Below are 10,000 nucleotides of genomic sequence, written 5' to 3'. Positions count from 1 at the left end.
AGAGAACAGTGCTTCTATAATTATGACACCCAGATACTTATCACTTCGCATAAACAATTTTATCGATAATGTAATGTCTTTCCTTGGCTTGATTATTTTTTTTATAAAGTAGAAGTCCTTGCCTACCTGGCACAGATGGTCACTTAAGTACTTAACTGGCTTTCTGTGTCGCTAGACCCTCGATGTCTTGATTTGGCCATCCATAATTTTCTGAACTGTGCTGATCATATTCCCATGCTTTTGTAAAGTGAGCAATCTCCCGTCGCACAATCAGCTGAAAAGTCGAGCAGCTTTAGAACGTTCTCATAGTTTTCTCATTGGATCAACTAAAAATAGTTTAAGTAACGATAACGATAATACAAATGCAACCAACGCAACAACATCAATAATAATAACAGATGTACTTTTGGGTTAAGATCAATAGATCCATTCTTAAAGATTATTCATATAGCATTCAGTGGGTAGAGAAAATTCCTATCGAATTTATGCGGTGTAACTCAGGTAACAAACTAAGTGTAAATTACAATTTAGTTAGGACATAAGAAAAATAAAAAGAGACGTTTCCTCTAAATGATAACAGGGACAGGAGGTAAATTTAGCATTGCCACTAACACAGAAGAAATAAATATCCACAATATTAGAAAAGGAAAAGTCAGGGACAATCTTTCTTCATTACTGTAAAGCGAGTTTCTGACTCGCAGGAAGCGAAGACTAATGTAAAAATTATTGAGACACAATACTAACATACTCTGCTCGTCTTATTTTATGAGTTTGAAAAGCTAAATTAACAGGGTGAAAAACCCCATATTTACTTCGACTACCCCTTTTCCCAACTCCTGACTCTCTCCCTTAAATAGGAGCTCCTTTAATAAGCAGGCTGCTAAGCGTCATTTATTTTTCTTTCATCCTTTATGCCCTGCGGAACCACGCTGACTAATTAATTTCATAATTAAGGGCGCAAGGTTCTCTCCGATTTATTATTTCTATAATAAACTACAGTCTAATATTTCTATGTTCTGGGGCTTAATCTTCTTCACCACTCCGACATTACCACTAAATGATTCTCGTTTTGGTTTAATAATATGGTGAATGAATCAAACAAAACCTTCTTTCAGTTTCTTCTGAAGATGGAAAGAGAAACCCACAAGTAATACGTAAATATTTACAAGTAAACAAGTTATACACAGGAATCTTGTGGGTTTCTCAATATGGTGAATGCTGTTCATCTTCTCTTTTGTGTGTGGGTGTGTGTGTGTGTGTGTGTGTGTGTGAGAGAGAGAGAGAGAGAGAGAGAGAGAGAGAGAGAGAGAGCTTACAATGGATATGCTCTTCATATTACCTAATATGCAAACTTCGAAGACATCCGGATATTTATGCCTAAATATAAATTCCCACATAATCCTAAACCGATTATAATTATTTACAAACTGGAGTCACTCACTTTGCATTTTCTGCTTGGGAAAAAGACTAAAGAGAAGAGCGAGGAGATGCGTTGTGACAATGTCAGATATGATTGCTTCTCAAATCAAAGTTCTAATTAAACTTTTGTCTAAAATGTTCAGGCAAAACTAAAGTTTGTTGGCAACGGATTTCGACTTATCTGGGTCTCCTGGTCTTCCTGAACCATGATCTCTCTCTCTCTCTCTCTCTCTCTCTAATCTCTCTCTATCTCTCTCTATATATATATATATATATATATATATATATATATATATATATATATATAATATATATATATATATATATATATATATATATATATATATATATATATATATATATATATATATATATATATATATATATATATATATATATATAACATAATTAACACATGACCACGTGTATCACAGCACTAAATTTCTGACTCACACCGGGAACGAACCTGGGCTTTCTTAATGGATAGTTCTTTTAATTAAACTGGCGTATTCTCTAAGGTGATATGAACTTAATGACGAGCTGAGGTATTGTATTGTTTAAATAAAAAAAGAAAACATGAATAAAATATTATTAATTGTTAAAGCTACAGGATTATCTATGTCATATTTCGGATCGGAATGCATCTGATGCGTAACCGGACATTACACCGGACATTTTACTGAAGGATATTCAACCGAAAGGAAAAAGTTATGGACGAGCGCACATTCCCTGGAATGGACCTATAATTGAAAAGCATTTTTGCGGATAACATTCTTTCGAATTGTGGCTGCTGACAGTAGGTAATTTCTTATTTCGAATTTTTATTTTATTTCATTTTTATAGCAACTTTATTAGGAAAAATGTAAAAGGTCTAGGAGACAATAACATGAGTGATTGCCTGCTCACAGCTTTAAATGGCGTCAAAAAATATTCGTCACGTCACTCCGCAACCCCCCACCCCTCCAAAAAAAGATAAGTATATTAATTTACGTTCATGTTTCCTTGAAACCACTATTTTTATAGATGAAAAATATTAATTTCAGGCGACATTCATTCGGCATGGTGAATAAACCATCACATGAATTAGAAAATTAAGTAATAAGCGATGACTGACAAATAATATATAAATGATAACAACGGAAATGTAAATAAATGCAAACCGTACAGATATAACACACTAATAACCTCGTGTCCTGCTGTTTACGAAGGCTGACTAACTTCAATTTGGCAAGAGCTAAACAGTTCAACCACCTAACCAACAACTCGTGAAGAGAAAATTAATGCAAATTTTTTTGTTTTTTATAATTTATATTGTTGGCAATGTTATTATTATACTGCCGAGAATCGTATGTAACCCAAATCGACAAGGGTCCTTTTAGTTTGGATATAATTATATCTGATTGGCACGACGCCCATAAGGTAGAACTGCTTTTGGCCATGTGTTCCCTCTGCTGTATATCCGTCGCAGAATTGTCTGAATGTCTGTCAGTGTAATGAATGACAGTCAGTTGTCCGAGATAGCTCAAATATTCTTTGCTTGTAATTGTCATTAAATTAGTGTGTATGGGCTTGCATTTTCGAGAGGTGATTCCTCTCTCCATTTATGAATTTTGATAATTCCATCATTCTAGATACATAACTGTTATTAAAAGTATGAAGAAATGACAGGTGACATTTCGGTGGTGGCGTTAACATTCTTAACCTTCACTGCGTAGTGCGTTGCTGTTTTGTGTATTAAGTGTATAACGTATAACACTTAATCATTCCATGAATACTGTAGCTAAGAATTTAGTAAATGTTAGTTTAAGATGGATTAAGAAATAGTGATCTGTCCACAGCAATGTAAATTTCCCAGTCTGAAATATAATAACTCGAGTTTGTATTCGGGAATCTTCTGTAAACTTCAATGCAGGGAAATTCCCATGAGAATAACATTCAAATTTAGCTTACGGTTGGGAACTAACTAGAGAGAAACCTTTGGTACATTTGCGTTTATCCACTGGGATAAACCCACTGCCACTGCCACTAATAACAAAGCTCTTGAATCTCTGAGATTAACTGAAATGCTTTCAGCCAAAATCACCATTCCCAGAGATCTCATAAGAATTCCATGGCAAAGTGGAAATCTTGCTGCGGACCGATGACAAAATAATGTTTTCTTTTCATTACTTCTTGAATTCGTTCAGCACCAACGTTTTTACATAAATTCATCGGGGTTATTTGGTCTCAGATAAGGTTAATTTAACTAAAATTCACAATTATATCGTAGCGTTATATATGCATTAAGAGGATGTACATACATTTATACTCTTGTATAAATACCAGAATATATTTAGATAATAATACCTCAGTAGTAGTCGGATATATACAGCACCAGAAGTTTCTTTAGTTCGGTTGAAGTCTTGAGTGCAGGTGGCAGTCTGATTAATTTGTAAACACCTTGTTAGTTTGCAGGTAATCCCGAATAGCTAATGATGTTTGATTAGGCTGAGTGCAGTATTGACATTCACGTTTGTTAATCTTGTCTAACATGAGGGAAGCGATTAGATTTGTTGATTCAGGGATGCCCTAAATAATTAAACTCTAACGTTCGTGAATATATGTTGCTTATTCTAAATCTTTGGCTTCTGGGAAAGAAATATCAGATTATCCTTGCAGTTTCTACGGAAAAGAGAAAACTTTAGGAATTTCAGTGCACTATCGCAAACACACAAAATCTTCTTAATTTAAAGTTGTTATATCGTTACGTAACCTCTTTTATGGCTCGAAATCTGCAAAACCAGTTCAAAAAGTACATAACCTAATATGAAGTATAATTACACATCAGGTAACAGAAATCCTAGTTATTCATTTTCAGGAAAATTTCACAAAGAAGAAAAAGCGATGAAAGAATTGACATAGAGTTACTCACCCCAATCCTAGACCGTATTTCGAGTCAATAAGGCACAAAAGAACAAAGAACATAGATTAATCATCTTTTGTGGTATGTGAATCTTAATTATCTTTAGTGACATGTGAATCCCAGCAAGATATCTGCTTGTGACAGTCGGTATATAATTACTGAACGCAAAATATGAATGTTAGTTGCCTCCGCACGCTTTTAAACCCCCTGCCATTTTCCTCTCAGTGAGGGGAGAAAAAATGTTCTGCCCTATTGACACCTCCATCCGCTTACAAAATGTTGCTGGATTCCCGGTGTCCTGTTGGAGCTCCGAACGGATATTACCTACCTAGGACCTGACGTTAATCTAGGAGGGTTGACCAGAGAGAGAGAGAGAGAGAGAGAGAGAGAGAGAGAGAGAGAGAGAGAGAGAGAGAGAGAGTACTGGAAATATTTGTGGAAACTGTAAAAAATTTAAAGGCACAAAATTCCATTTTTTTACTTGTATTATATATATATATATATATATATATATATATATATATATATATATATATATATATATATATATATATATATATATATATATATATATATATATATATATATATATATATATATATATATACACTCATTAGCTGACCAACCTAGATCTGCCCAACAGAACTCTGAATGACAACTGATAAAATCTTCTCTCTCTCTCTCTCTCTCTCTCTCTCTCTCTCTCTCTCTCTCTCTCTCTCTCTTTCTTGTTAAGATAGTTGCTTTAGTTACATTGTCCAACATTTTTGACATTTTATATTTCACCCCTTCTTCGGCCCCATTCGTACTGGGGCTGAACTTGACTTTCGGGAGTGTCATTATTAATCTCATCAACCTCAAAAACTATGGATTAGACACTAATATCTGTCGTTTTTACATTTTTTTTTCACCCCTTCTCACCCCCGCTTACTATGGGGGCTGAACTTGGACTTGAAGGCCATCGTGAGTGTCACTATTCATATCAGTGACCTTGAAAACTAAGGTTTAGAAACCAATATCTGTCGTTTTTGACATTTTATTTTTCACCCCTACTCAGCCCACCCCTCCAGGGCTGAACTTAGACTTAAAGGGCATTGGGAGTGTCACTATTCATCTCAGTGACCTCGAAAACTATGGATTAGACACTAATATCTGTCATTTTTTGGTTATCTTTACATATCATCCCCTCCCACCCCTTCTCACCCCCCTTCCTATCAGGACTGAGCTTAAAGGGCATTGCGACTGTCACTCTTCATCTCAGCAACCTCAAAAATTATGTATTAGACACTAATGTCTGTGATTTTCGGTTATTTTTGCGTGTCATCCCCTTCCCATCCCTTCTCAACCCCCTTCCTGTCAGGGCTGAACTTGTACTTGAATGGCATTGGGAGTGTCACTATTTAACTCAAGAACCTCTAAAACTATGGATTAGACACTAATATCTGTCGTTTTTGGTTATTTTTACATGTCACCCCCTTCTTATCCCCCTTCTTATCGGGACTGAACTTGTACTTGAAGGGCAACGGGAGTGTCACTATTCATCCCAGTGACCTCGAAAACTATGGATTAAACACTAATATCTATTGTTTTCGGTTATTTTTACATGCCACCCCCTTTCCACCCCTCCTAACCCCTCCTTCCTATCAGGGCTAAACTTGGACTTAAAGGGCATCAGAAGTGTCGCTATTTATCTCAGCGACCTCAAAGACTATGGATTAGACAGTAATATCTGTCGTTTTCAGTTATTTTTGCATGTCACCCCCTCCCCACCACTTTTCACTCCCCTTCCTTTCAGGGCTGAACTTGGACTTAAAGGGCAATGGGAATGTCACTATTCTTCTCAGCAACCTCGAAAAGTGTGGATTAGACACTAATACCTGTCATTTTAGATTATTTTTGCATTTCACCCCCTTCCCACCCCTCCTCACCCACCCTTCCTATCGAGGCTGAACTTGGTCTTAAAGGGTATCAGGGAGTGTCACTATTCATCAGCAACCTCAAAACTATGGATTACACACTAACATTTGTCTTTCTCAGTTATTGTTACTTGTCAACCCCTTCCCACACCTTTCCTTTTGGTGCCAGTGATGTCTTACCCTCACAATATTCTTTTCCAGATAGTAAGTCATATGTATACTAAGTTTGCTTGAAATTGCTCAGTGCATTTCGGAATTATTCTGGCACATACACACACATACATCAATTTTTATATATAGAGAGATACACACACATATATATAATATATATACTAGCAGATGCTAGCTATTGCTCACATTTGCTAGTTCCCATATCCATGCCCATACCCATACCCATATAAGTATCATACCAATACCCATACCCATATCTGTATAATACCAATAACCATACCTATACCCATACCCATACCCATGCCCATATCCATTCCATACCCATACCTATACCCATAACCATATCCATACCTACCCATACCCACACCATACCCATACCAATACCCATACCATAGCCATTACCATACCCATATCTGTATCATATCCATACCCATATCTGTATCATAACCATACCTATACCCACACCAGTACCCACTCTGATGCCCATACCTATACCCATTTCCATTCCACCTATATGTGTACCATACCCTTACCCATATCCATATCCATACCATACCATTCCCATACCCATATGCATACTATACCCATATCCACAAGGGTACCATACCCATACTATAGCAATACCCTACTATTAACAGTCACCAAAAGTCTATAGGCAACACCAGCTTCGTTTACCTTCGATCATATACAAACAATTGACCATATCTTGGTATAGGTGCAGGACCAGTAATTGTTGGGTTTAAAACCAATGCTGATACCACTGGCGGTTCCTGTTGAGTCCATTTTGATACGAAAATAACAAAGCTCAGCCAAAATTCCTTTATTATATACCGTTGAGTCACTTAATGTTTAAAATGTCTGGACAGTTATTAAAATATTATTCTTGAAAGACGTCTTCACAACTCTAGGATCCTTTGAAGCAGTCTTTAGCTCCTGAAGCATTCCTGGAGAAATGTCCATTGGGTTTTAACTTCTTAAATTCTGAAAGACTCCAAGGAGGGGGAAGGGGAGAGGGAAGGGGATGGGAGGGGAGAGTGGAGAGAAAGGTGGAGGGAGGGACACGCACACACAACACAAACAGAAAGGTAGCCAAGGGAATATATATATATATATATATATATATATATATATATATATATATATATATATATATATATATATATATATATATATATATATATATATTACACCATTTGCCTTTTGGTAAAGAAAAGGCAAGAATGGCGCAGCGTGCCTTCTACCCGGAAAGACTTTACAGATGAGATTGCTGGAGGCGCGCCCTTTTTTTTGGCGCAAGCAATACACTGCTTACCTTTGATTGCTGGGCACCCTTGAGGACGGTGGGAGAAAAAGTGACTCATGGATCTGACTTAAGTGAGCCGGGTCCTGTACCACTCAATTTGGTTGACTGCACTTTCGACAGATGTTAATGAGGTCGTCACATCCTTACTCCAAGTGCCTACTTGCACAATCACGGGTCAGCAGACACATATACGTGTATACACGCATACTAACGAGCACACACACACACACACGTGTGTGGGTGTATATATATATATATATATATATATATATATATATATATATATATATATATATATATATATATATATATATATATATATATATATATATATAAATATATATATATATATATATATATATATATATATATATATATATATATATATATATATATATATATATATATATATATATATATATATATATATATATATATATATGTGTGTGTGTGTGTGTGTGTGTGTGTGTGTGTGTGTGTGTGTGAATGTATATGTATATATATATATATATATATATATATATATATATATATATATATATATATATATATATATATATATATATATATATATATATATATATATGCTTTCTTATAGTCAGAGATTTTTATGACGTAAAACTGTGAATCATACGTAATTGACAGTAAGGTGATTGGTGAATTGCCTGTAAGGAAACATGCTCCTAAATTACCCCCAATGACAGCGGTACTCAGTTTAGCTAACTATTCACAGTGCCTTTTACAATTTGTTTGTGTATATGTATATATATATATATATATATATATATATATATATATATATATATATATATATATATATATATATATATGTATGTATACTGTATATGTACCGATTTTCGAATTCCCCCTTTTTGAGCGGTATTTCAATTGTTGAAGCCACTTTTTAATCTGCAAAGAAACTACAATTTACCTAAGAAGTACCATTTCACTGACAGAATTTTGCTATAGCGTTGACAGAGTTGAACCATTTCTTTTTTCAGCTTTAATAGCTAATGAATTCACTTGTTTTTAATTAAAATATATCTGTCTTTTCGGGGTAAATACGTATTTGTCTCGTTTATTTTTCTTATGCTTGTGAAATATTCTGTATAATTTGGGGAGTTTTAGCTTTAATCGGTCAACTTAATTTCTATTTTCCACTTTTTCATTCTTTCGCAGTGGTAAATTTCATACTCTATTTCCGGTTAGCTCCATTTTAAGTTAGCTAAGATAACATTATTTTACTTTGATTATATTGGTCTTGCAACCGTATGACATAATGCTCATAGAGATGAATAATTATTATTGGGAAAAAAGTTCTTCATGCAACATTACATATATATATATATATATATATATATATATATATATATATATATATATATATATATATATATATATATATATATATATATATATATATATATATATATATATATATATATATATATATATATATATATATATATATATATATATATATATATATATATATATATATATATATATATATATATATATATATATATATATATATATATATATATATATATATATATATATATATTATACATACATATATTTATTTATATATATATATATATATATATATATATATATATATATATATCACATTATTCACTCAAATTATTAATATACATAAAAGCAATTACTCTAGGACACTATAACAACATTTTAATCAAGCCAGGTTACATTGCCATACGTTTAATGGGTGGGCAAATATTAAAGTAACTAATTTTGAAGGTTCACGTTTCACAGTGAATTATTACCTCCACTCACGGATGAGTAATTGTCGCTATCAACAACAATGACATGATGGTTAAGTAACTTTTCCTGAATAAATATTTCCGCAAGATACCATCCAGTTTAAATGACGTCCTATTACTCACACACATTATATATATATATATATATATATATATATATATATATATATATATATATATATATATATATATATATATATATATATATATATATTATGTATTGTGCTTCTCGTTATTTGCAGTACAGAAGGATCCTATTATAATACTCTTGATTACAAAGACATAAATGTATATGTAGAAATATACACGGAGCTTATAGCTTTCGTTTATCCTTCTGTGATGAAGTCCACATGAGGAGGGAAGAAAGCTGTAAGCTCTGTATACATTTCTACAAATACATTTTGTCTTTCTAATCAAGAGTATTAATGTGGATTCTTCTGTTGATACACACACACTCACACACTGCACGCTCTGTACGCATTTCTACAAATACATTTTGTCT

Source organism: Macrobrachium rosenbergii, chromosome 41 (genome assembly GCF_040412425.1).
Source record: "Macrobrachium rosenbergii isolate ZJJX-2024 chromosome 41, ASM4041242v1, whole genome shotgun sequence".
In the NCBI taxonomy this organism is placed as follows: domain Eukaryota; kingdom Metazoa; phylum Arthropoda; class Malacostraca; order Decapoda; family Palaemonidae; genus Macrobrachium; species Macrobrachium rosenbergii.
This window is presented reverse-complemented; position numbering follows the sequence as displayed.